The sequence below is a fragment of the Ursus maritimus genome, unplaced genomic scaffold (assembly GCF_017311325.1).
Source record: "Ursus maritimus isolate PB19 unplaced genomic scaffold, ASM1731132v1 scaffold_18, whole genome shotgun sequence".
NCBI classification, from domain to species: Eukaryota; Metazoa; Chordata; class Mammalia; order Carnivora; family Ursidae; genus Ursus; species Ursus maritimus.
The window spans coordinates 18,132,751-18,144,915 of record NW_024424230.1 but is presented as its reverse complement, the minus strand read 5'-3'; the positions used below and the strand labels follow the sequence as shown (position 1 = coordinate 18,144,915).

The window sequence follows — 12,165 nt, the reverse complement described above, 5'->3', positions numbered from 1 at the left end:
TGGTCTTACATTTTACTTGTGTATCTGATGCAGTGTTTATAAGGTGTTTCATTTCAAAACCCAAGGAATTTTCCTTGACCTTTCTGCTTAATCTTCCTGATAATGTATTTTATCCGCTGTGTTCTGCCAGAGCTAGATTTTGTTTGATTTGATATGGATGGTGTTGTAGGAAGTCCTAGTGCCAGTTGTCTTTTTTTTTCTGCTAGACTTGAAAATTGTTGTTTGTTTTTTTAATTTTTGAAGATTTATTTATTTATTAGAGCGAGAGAGCGAGAGCGGGGGTGGCAGGAGGGGCAGAGGGAGAGGGAAGGAGAATCCTCAAGCAGACTTCCTGCTGAGCGTGGAGCTGGATGTGGGGCTCAATCCCAGGCCCTGAGATCGTGACCTGAGCTGAAGTCAAGAGCCGAAATCAAGAGTGGCTGCTTAACCAGCTGAGCCACCCAGGCGCTCTCAAATTTAGGTTCTTAATCATTCTCTTCTTTTTTTATTCCTGCCTTTTCCTATCTTTTCAAATTGGTTGTTAGTTTCTTATCTACATCACTGCAAACAGTTGCTCTGTGTTTATTTACACAACCAATCTTAAGTCTATTTTAATGAAACACATATCCTCATAATTGTACTTGTGAGTTACAGCACTGTCACAACCCATTCTAACTTCATTAGTAGTTATGCCCTATAGTGAAACATGAGAATTTTCATCCCAGATTTTTGTTGTTATATAAAATATTAGAGAAATATATATTTTAAATTATAAATATGACTGAAAGTAAAGTTTGGAGTGGTTTACATACAATCATCTTTTCTGTTTGGATCTCCATTAATACATACTTTTTATAGCTTGTATGTTTGTATGAGAGCATTCTCTGGCTTCTTTTTTAAAAACTTCAAGTGGAGGGGCACCTGAGTGGCTCAGTTGGTTAAGTGCCTGCCTTTGGCTGAGGTCATGATCTCAGGGTCCTGGGATCGAGCCCCATGTTAGGCTTCCCACCGAGTGGGGAGCCTGTTTCTCCCTCTATTTCTGCCTGCCATTCCCCCTGCTTGTGCACTCTCTCTCACTGTCAAATAAATAAAATCTTTAAAGAAAAAAACTTCAAGTGGGTATATAATAAATTTATTTTTGACCAGTTGCATTTAGAAATGATTTTTACTGAGTAAAAAAGTACCTGGTAGACATGTGCAGCTACATAGGGAATGGGCTCCTGACTAGACAAGGGGGTGGCCCAGGTGCTAGTGTCTGGCTAATAGGAAGAAAGACACAGACAAGGAAGTCTGGTACTTGGAAAAAAAGTAAGACTTAATAATTTACTTATAGACTTAATGACAGAGATTCTCTTGTTTTTAATTGACATTCAAAGTACAGGTGGTTTAGTTGGTTAAGTGTGTGCCTTCGGTGCTCAGATCATGATCCCAGGGTCCTGGAATCAAGTCCTGCATTGAGCTCCTTGCTTAGTGGGAGTCTGCTTCTCCCTCTGCCCTCCGCTCGTGCTCGCTGGCTCTCTTTTATTCGCTTGCAAAATAAATAAATAAATGTACCAACTAAGACAGACTTGCTTTTAACTTTGTGATAATTTAACAAGTAGTGACTGCCTGGTTGATAACCTTTTTGTTTAGCTGGTGATTTTAGGGGCATCAGCTAATGTGTCCGAAGGTCAAAGAGCCTAAATGATTAATAAAAAGCTAAGAATTTGATGTTTGCTAAATGTTAAGCAAATGACTGTCTTGCTGCGTTAGAGTTAATGATATACGAAGAGTCCGGTGCTTAGGTTGTCCCTTCATAAATTGATCTAGTGTCCTTTTCTTTTAGCAGAAAATATTTTTAAAGTTGTCATCTGGTCATTGGAAGATTATAAGTATTTACCAAACATAGTGTTTAAAGATAAATATTGAAAAGTTTGTCATTGCTTTTTGGATTAGTATAGAGTTTTGGTTGTTTTAGGTAGAATCAGAAAGTTGAGTTTTGATTTCTTGCAATATTTTTTTTTTCAGGAAAAGATGTCCTAAAACAGAGGAATATTAGTTGTGTTTTAAAATTTACTTAAATTATAATCAAGGATGTATAAGGTTGATGATTTTTTCCTTTATTTTGTAGTTATTTTGTGTTTCCAACACAGAGGGGGTTTTAAGTACCAAGCGAATCATCGTGTCTTAGCTTAGGGAGATGGTGAAGAAGGAATGAGATCTGTAGGTAGAAAGACGGTGCAGGCAGCTCTGAGGCAGACGGTACGCTCCTTCACAACTCCACACACGTGTCTCAGCGGACCAATGACGTGCACTTCCTTTCCTACACTCTAGGTGTTTGTTTGTCATCCTTTCTTGCCCCACTCCCATCATTTTTATCCCTAATATTAGCATCTTTTTAACCAAAAAACCTTTCCATATCCTTGCTATAAAATAACATTAATTTGGTGCCAGCCTCAGTGGTTCTGTATACTTTATTTTTGATAAATGATTTCTCTATTCTTTTATTAATGGGAGTTGTAAGTATTTAAAAACTTGACATGTTCATAGATGATAAATACTGCCTGACTACAGCATTGTGTAGAGTACTTAAATTGAATAGATTTTGTTTTTATTTTACATTGAAGGTTTTTTTGTTTTTCATTTTTTCGAGAAATTTAGATTTTTTTCCAAAATAGTAACAGTCCATTTAGTAGACAGAGTGCTTTGAAATTGAGTTGGAGTCACCAAATTGTCCAGATAACTGAGATTTAACTTTTATATATGATACAAATTATTTTAAATAATTAAAATGTAATAAGAAAGTTAAAATTTTTCTGAAGGTATCCTTTAAGATATGAAATATTGAAGTAATTCAGGATTGTATAATGCTAAGGCGTTATTGAGAACAATTCAGAAAGCCGCTGGGGGCAGTATTGCCATCCACCACATAATGTGTTTAAATGTTCCCAGAAATGTAACCTTGCGTTTTAGGAGGAGGATCAGGCAAATGTTAGTCTCCTGCAAGGCCTACTACATACACGTAAAGGAGAGATACTAACAAAGTGCTGTGAAGGATAAGGGGAGGGGCGTATTCTGGGTACTCAGAGAAACAAGAACTTTGGGAAACTACTCAAAAAATGCTGTGAGCTCTGTGTTTCGACTTCGGGAGGGATGTTGAAACTTGTAGTTTTGAGATCTTTAATATTAGGGTATTTGTCATTTCTGTTTCTTCTTAAGGTTATTGAATGTAAAGGGAAAAGCTTCAGTTTGAGGTTGTTTTTTCTTTTTGGTGGTTTGGTTTCTCGATGAAACAAAATGTATCATACATACAGATGAATGATACATGTACCCGTACTGTATATACATGTGAATGAAACATGCATGTGCTGTATGTACAAAAGAAAGATTCATAACGTGCTGTACATACACACGAAAGATACATATACACATGCTGTACTTACATGGAAAAGGTACATATGCATGTGCTGCGTGTCACATGAGCAGTGCATGTACACGTGCTGTGAGTACACAGGAGAGGTACATCTACATGTACTATGTATATATGAAAGAGCCTATGCGTGTGCTGGTATATACATATGAAAGATACATCTGGAAGGAAACTGAAGTGAAATGACTTAAACAGTATCTGAATTATGCAATATAGCGTACAATTCTATACCATTTTTGTTTGTCACTCCAAGTTGTGTTTATTGTTTTTAAAAGAGTGGTTTTCACCGTGTGTATGCTATTCAGACATAATATAATAAAAAATATTTTTAAAAAAGAAGTTAAAGCTCTGAGGCAGTTTTAATAGGATTCAAATTTAAAGTGGAACCCTTACATTATTACTAAAAAATTAGATTGCCATTTTAAATACCCAAAAGAAGACTTTTTAGAAAAATCTGTTTTAAAAATAGACTTGCTAAAATTTTGGGTTTTTTAATTTTAACTTTTCATCTGCACTGAGAATATTACTTACTGTAGTATCTTAAAATATTTCATAAATAGGTATATAAAATGCAAAAGGTATTAAATCTTATTAGTGAAAAGCAAGTCTCCCCCCCCTCCCCGCCTGCCCCGTTCTCCCAACTGTGTGGTTCCCTTAACTCGGAGTGCAATACCTTGGAATCCTTCAGAGATTTTCAATGCTAGAATGTTTTAATACTTCAGAAGTGTAGCACTTTAGCTTAATCTTATTCTAATAACTGAGAAATTTAAGCAACGTAGAATGGTTACAGTTAGAATGCTTTCCAGATATGGGTAGTCAGAGGTAGGCTTTGGTGAATTTCCAAAATCTCAACGGTAGGCTAGGGGAGGCCAAAGTGTGCACCAAATCCCCGGAGTTTGCAGAAGAGAGTTCTTGAAAGGAGGGCAGATTTCTTCAGGCCTCCGGAGTGCTGCAGCAAAAAACTGCTTCCAAGTCTTTAGCATTAGGATTAGTAGTTCCAATTGAGAATGACCTGACCTCTTCCCTTCACCTCCCTGCCAGCTTCCCCTCCTAGTCATCATTCTTTTTTTTACGATAGCTTCCAGTATGAAGGACTCCACTCTTCAAGATCCAGGAACATTTTATTTCCACATATTTTAATTTCAGAGAAAGAAACTAGACTTTGAAAAAAATACCAAGAAAATAATTTTAAAACGTCAGGAATGCTTTAAAAAACATTTTTCCTAATAAACCAGACGGAGATTAGTGACAGGCATGAAAATGCAGAAATTAAAAAATAACACTAGTGACCCAGTAGAATATTTCTTACCTGTAGAATGGTACTGATGTCTTTGCATGGAGCTATCCACATTTCCTCACTGACCTGGAGTTGCAGTGGGTGGCTGTGTTTAGAAGTGCAGCTTGTGACGTGGAACCTTTGTGTGTGTGATACAATAAGATACTGTCTATTTACATTTAAAAAACACACAAGTCCATACTATGTATTTATGGATGCATGCATAGGTAGTAAAATTATTAAAATTGAACTGGAAAGATAAGTACCAAATTCACATTCTGCTTTGCTTTGGGAGTGGGGGGAGAATGCATATGGAAGGGAACAAAAAAGTGACTTTGTTAAGTATTATGTTTTATTTACTTTTAATAAATACGTATTTATATTTATTTCCCTCATTGGCATGGATGACTGGATTATCAGCTGTGTGCTGCTAGTAGAACTTTATTCAAAATGGAATTTTTGGAAAATGTTTCCAAATTAATTTAGTACCAGTAATATATATATTTCTTTATATGAGCATATAGGCTAGCTTCTTTAATAGATTACTTAAAATATGATTACTTCTCATTTATTTTATCTTAATAAACTTTATTATCACATAATCTCCAAAAGTATCCAGAAGGGGGCAGCATGGGCTTGTGAAAACGGGAATGTCAGGTATCTAACCTGTGTGTGCCTTCCCTTGACAGTGTTAAATCCCCAGTTCTTAGAGACAGAGAGATGATAACATGAATGGTGTATGTGGCTATACCTATGCTTAGCATAGCAATCTAATGTTCAAAGCCATTAAGAACAATTAACAAATTAGGTTTCTTTTTAATACATTGTCCTTTTTAAAACGTAAAGCTTTCGTCTGAATTAGCTCTTACCTCACTTTTTTGAATTTGGGCTTTTGTTACTAATTTAATTTGAGTGTTACATTTAAAAAGTAGTGTTTATGATTATGACATGGTCTCTGAAGCCAAGCAGAGTGAACTTCGGTAGTACAAATCAAGCAAAACCAGGAGGCAGAATTAACATTTTTCTAAAATGTATCACAATGCACATAATATTCTGTAACACTCTTTTTTCCTTTAACATTTAATTCTCTTAGATTTTGAGACTATTTTCATTTGTTTTTATATATTCAGCACTGTCTTCTTGAAATTAATTTTTACTTTTTAAGATGAAATAATTGTTATAGAGAACACAAATATTTTTTCTTTTTTTAAATTTAAATTCAATCAGCCAATATACACTATATCATTAGTTTCAAATGTAGTGTTCAGTAATTCATCAGTTGGTATAACACCCCGTGTTCATCACATCACGTGCTCTCCTTCATGCCCATCACCCAATTACCCATCCCCCCACCTATCCCCCTCCAGCAACCCGCAGTTCGTTTCCTATAGTTAAGAGTCTCTTATGGTTTTTCTCCTTCTTTGATGACTTCCCATTCTGTTTTCCCTCTCTTTTCCTATGATCCTCTGTGCTGTTTCTTATATTCCACATATGAGTGAAAACATATGATAGTTGTCTTTCTCTGTTTGACTTATTTTGCTCTGCATAATACCCTCCAGTTCCATCCATGTAGATGGAAATGGTAAGTACTCATCCTTTCTGATGGCTGAGTAATATTCCATTGTATATATACACCACATCTTTTTATCCATTCATCTGTCAATGAACATCTCAGCTCTTCTCACAGTTTGGCCGTTGTGGACATGGCTGCTATGAACATTGGGGTGCAGGTGCCCCTTGGGATCACTACATTTGTATCTTTGGAGTAAATACCTAGTAGTGCAGTTACTGGGTCGTAGAGTAGCTCTATTTTTAACGTCTTGGGAACCTCCATACTGTTCTCCAGAGTGGCTGTACCAGCTTCCATCCCCACCAATAGTGTAAAAGGGATCCCCTTTCTCTGCATCCTCGCCAACATTTGTTGTTTCCTGTCTTGTTAATTTTAGCCATTCTGACTGGTGAAAGGTGGTATCTCATTGTGGTTTTGATTTGTCATTCTGACTGGTGAAAGGTGGTATCTCATTGTGGTTTTGATTTGTATTTCCACATCATGTGGAGCATTTTTTCATGTGTCTGTTGGCCGTTTGTATGTCTTCTTTGGGGAAATGTCAGTTTATGTCTTCTGCCCATTTCTTGACTGGATTCTTTGTTTTTTGGGTGTTGAGTTTGATAAATTCTTTTTATAGATCTTGGATACTAGCCCTTGATCTGATATGTCATTTGTAAATATCTTCTCCCATTCCATAGGTTGCACCTTTTAGTTTTGTTGACTATTTCCTTTACTGTGCAGAAGCATTTTATCTTGATAAAGTCCCAGTAGTTCATTTTTGCTTTTGTTTTCCTTGCCTTTGGAGATGTATCTAGCAAGAATTTCTGTGACCGAGGTCAAAGAGGTTGCTGTGTTTTCCTCTAGGATTTTGATGTATTCCTGTCTCACATGGTCTTTCATCCATTTTGAGTTTATTTTCGGAGAACACAAATATTTTCTAAAGATGTTCTGATCATCTTTCTGTGTCACTAACTGTATTCCAATATCATTTTTAATGATATTCAGTTAATTTATTTAATTTTATCAGAAATTTTAGAATGTTGCTTTAAAAATTTTTTCTCTTGTCAACAGTGAGAGTACAAATTAGAATATTTTTGCACATCTGAAATGATTTCTTAAGATAGATTTATAGATGTGAAATTTCTATATAAAAGGGTATATTGATTTTTAAAGTCTTTGAGTAGATATTGCTAAATTATCCTTTAAAAGCTTAGGGATAGGTTTTTACCACCTATTTACCCTCATAATTCTCCATCATCCTTATACTCTTTTAAGCCTTGCTAATATTCAGGCTTTTAAGTAGCTGTATGCAGAGTATGTATAAGTGAATAGCACCAATTTTCATTTTTAAAGCACAAATGCATTAATATATCAATACTGTATTGGCCATTCATTCTGATTGGCTTATATTGTATTCTTTATAATTTCATGTTTTCCAGATTTTTACTGCTATCATATTTTATTCAAGATAACTAATTTATTTTTCCTGCTATGAATAGTGTTTATGTATTCAGATATAATAATACACCCTGTCTCTTGTGGAGAAAGCTGAGAAAATGAGTAATATACCAAGAAACTGTCAGTGTGTGGTCCCTTTAATAGTAATGAGAAAGACTGCATCCTTCTATTCAGGCTATGATTATATTGTGCCAAACACTTCAGAAATTTAGATATTCTTCTATCTCAGAAACGCTTTTTTAGCGCTGAAGTCCTATCCTTGGGAGTAGAGACGATTATATTGGGCACGAAGCTTAGTTTTAATAATAGAAGTCATTTGGTGCTAAACTACGCAAATGAAGTGGTTGATTAATTTGAGCTTTTTATTTTGAGCTGAAGAGATAGTGTGACATAAAGAGTATGACATAAAGACTAATTTTTCTTGAGTAACTTAATCATAAAGCAAGTTTAAAATGAGTTAAAATTTATATTAAAATGACAGAAATTGTTAGAAAATAATAATGACTTTTTAAGGTGACTATTCAGTTAGGTGCGGAGTATTTTTGAATAGTCTTTCATTCAGCAAATAATCTGAGTACCTTCAAGAACTAGGCATCTGGTAGTTGACAAGATATAGTACCTATCTGATAGAATTTCATCTACTGAGGGAGCCAGCCTGGAAAACAGGCAGGTATAAAGCCGCAGAGTAAATGTTGTGAAGCACCTTTTCAGGACTGCCCTAAGTACAAGTCCCTCAGGGAGGTCCTAGAACGGGCACTTGGTAGAGAAATGAGGTTCAGAGAAGTTAAAGAACTTCCCGCAGTCACACAGTTAGCAGGTGGCGGAGCTGGAATTTGGTCCTAAGTAGTCCGACTTGATGGCCCGAGCTTATCCACTGTGCATACTGCCTCCTAGTAGATGTCATTATGTATTTTAAAATAATTGTATTTCTCCAAATTTTGACTGTTGTTTTCATTATTGATTTATGTAAGTATATGACTTTGATGCATACTTACTTTTAAATTGCTAATTTATTGAATATTTATCTTTCACTTTGTGGAACAAAACACCACCCTCCTTTTGAATTCCCATATTCTACTTTTCCTTTAGAGAACTGTGCATTGCTCACTTCTCTTGTACTTACCCTTTAGTTTTCACCTTTGATTATTCAGCTCTGGAGTTTTTTAGTTTTAAACTCGTTTTACCTCCTCTTATTTATAACACATTATTTGCTTTTAAAAAACATGTTTTAACTGCAATTTTACAAGTTTAACATAACACACTGTGAAAATGTTTGACAGAAGAGATAGCTAAGAAGGTAAAACGTCACCTGTTATCCTTGTACATATAAGAGAACCACAGTTAACATTTTGGTATCTTTTCCTGTGGCCTTTAAAATCCACTTACTGTATATTTGTGATTATATTGTAGATATAGTTATCTGAGCACATTGCATCTTCATTTAATATCATAACAAATACTTTTCCAAGTTATGCTTGTTCATGAAAGTAATTTTTAATGATCGTAAAACATACCATATTTATATGAGCATACGTATATACTTAGCAATTCGACTTTGAATATGTGGATTGCTCCTAATTTGAACATCTGTATTATAAGTTTTTTTAAAGTTAAATTTATAATTATTCCCTTGGATAGATTCCATGAATTTTTTTAAGATTAGGACCACAGATTTTTGGGTAATAGGAATTAACATTTTGAAGGTGACTTAAGTATAGTACCTTTACCTAAGGTACTACGTCAGTGCCTGTTTCACTACCCCTTGCCAGCACAAGAAGTTTGTATTTACTTCCATGCCTCAGTTGCCACATCTGTAAAGTGGAGATAATGACTATACCTACCTCAGAGGGTTGTTGTGAGATTCTAATGAATTAACATTTGGATTTTAGCCAAGTATTTAGAGTAAAACCCAGCACAAAGTAAGAACCCAATAAATGTTGGTTGTTTGCTATTACAATTTCTAAAATCTTTGGCTAAATTGATAGAGTATCTTCTTGTTTGAATTTGCATTTCTTTGATTACCAGATGCTGATATTTTTCTATGAAGATTTTAGTGATTTTTTTTTGAGACATCTTTTGTCCTTTGCCTATTTGTTTTTCTTGGGGATTTTAGTGCTTGTATGAGTGCTTAACTTAATTGAGATGTTAAGCATATGTGCTTTCTATTGTTGGAATTTTCTCCTGTTCTTATGTAATCTATCCTTTTTCTGTGTGGCTTCTTTCATATTTTTGAATCTTAGAAATCTTTCCCCATCCAGAAATGTGATGAAATTTGATTAAAAAACAATGGCTGGATCAAAAACAAACATCAAATACTTCATCAGAAATTTATTTGTTTGTGGGGTGAGGAAAGAAGGCTGATGGACTTTTTTTTTTTTTTTTTTTGAGAGGGACAGAGAGAGAAATGGGGGGAGGGGTAGAGGAAAAGAGAGAATCTTAAGCAGGCTCCATACCCAGCATGGAGCCCAGTTCAGGGCTTGATCTCAGGATCCTGAGATCTTGACCTAAGCCGAAATCAACGGTCAGACGTTTAACCCACTGAGCCACCGAGGCTCCCGTCTTACACTAAATTCTTCATATATATATATATTTTTGCTGTTTAATTAATAAGCAGTTGAAGAAAGATGGAATTCTAATTAGTCCACTATTATCTTTTATAGATAGTGAATAAGTGAGGATATTAAAACTTGTTTCTAGGGGCGCCTGGGTGGCACAGTGGTTAAGCGTCTGCCTTCAGCTCAGGGCATGATCCCGGCGTTACGGGATCAAGTCCCACATCAGGCTCTTCTGCTATGAGCCTGCTTCTTCCTCTCCCACTCCCCCTGCTTGTGTTCCCTCTCTCGCTGGCTGTCTCTCTCTGTCGAATAAATAAATAAAATCTTAAAAAATAAAATAAAATAAAACTTGTTTCTAAAAGTCTTATTTTCATATAGAACATAACCAATTAGAAGGTTAGTCAGTGTTTTGGTTGGACTACCTGGTCTTCTTTTCTAAAACAGCTATTAAAGAAGCAGCTCTCTACCTTTCTTTTTCCTTAAAAAAAAAAAAAGGAAGGATGAGCTATGGTCTGAAAAAAAATTTTTTAAGCTAGTTTCATGAAAACGTGGAAATGAAATTAATATTCCTAGGCTCTTTTTTCCCTTCAGGTAGAATATTTAAAAGTGATAAATGATATATCTTAACTGCACATTTATGTTCCATAGAAAGAGTTCTGGGAAGTACAAGAAATAATGATTAAGAGAATAATGAGATTGATTTATGACTGAAAGAAGCTGGTCATTTATAGCTTGTCTAATGATGGGCATATTTAGAAGGAAAGACAGTAGTTAGTGATCATATATTTAGAGAACACTCAAAGAGAAAAATTGTTTGGGGGCAGTTAAGAGATTGCCCCTGAAATGATATGAAGAAAAAGAAGAATTTAGTTTAGAAAACAAATTAGCAAAAGTAGGAAAAATGTATGTATGTAATTTATATTGGGAACTATTAGAAATCAGAATCATCTCCCTAGAGAGCTAGTGGAAGGGATAAACTAGCTGTCTCTAATTTCTGTAATTCATGGCAGATGTTTAGGAACAGGTTACATAAGAGGTTTCTGGGAATGGTTTAAAATGAACTCTTGTAAAATGCATAAGGTCAGGCTGGATGACCTAGGTGGTATATTCTGACTCTTTCAGATTCTATGATAGTTTGTGGCATTCTGCGGCTCAGCACTAATGTACTGCGAGGATTATTTACTGGCAAACTCAATGAGACTCTGTATGGTTGAGGATCAGAATTATCTGGAAAGAAAAATTGGCCCTGGAATATATATGTTTTGGTCTGATATCTCCCTTCTTCTCCTTGCCCAGTTATCTTAATTTTTTCATCAAATAAAAATAGAGTTTTTATTAAATATTCTATTGTTTATTGTTGTTAGCCTTTGCTTTTAAATTAGCTTTTGATGTCATTGGTGCATATTGTTTCTAGGGTAGAATTAATTGTATTTGGAACATGAATTTGAATAATTTTCACTTATAAAGTACTGGCCAAGTTGATAGGATGCTCAATCCACGCTGTACGAATTCTGAGTTCCATAACAATACAAAATTTTACATGGTATCCATGAGTTACACTCTTTAAATCAGTCGGTAGTAGTGGTTGGGGAAGTATAATCTGTGAGACAGTTAATGGGATAAGGGAATAAAATATTAAAGCTCTTGCTTAGGTCCTTTTTTTAACCTTAAGAAATTGAACTTAGGAACATGGAGTGGTAGGACACTGGTGTCTCCTTGTTTCTTAGGTTCTATGGGCACGTCTCCCCTGGGGAAAGGGTGGACCTGACACTGTGAGGAGGCACAGCATTGCTCTCGCCAGGGGTGCTTGTCTGCTTCCTCACCTGCCACCACGAAATGGGCAGAGAAAATGATGATGAAACAGATTTCCAATGAAACTTAAATATCTTTACTTACGGTTTAAGGCAATGATCATTGGTCCATCTGACAGGAGGGCAGC

The 12,165-nt window shown here is 35.3% G+C and overlaps 1 protein-coding gene across 1 annotated transcript in view; it reads left to right on the top strand.

Moving 5' to 3' along the window:
* The window catches only part of WDR7 (WD repeat domain 7), a 337,551-nt gene that overhangs the window by 43,448 nt on the left and 281,938 nt on the right, over window positions 1-12,165 (top strand). The gene's annotated exons all lie outside the window — the stretch shown is intronic.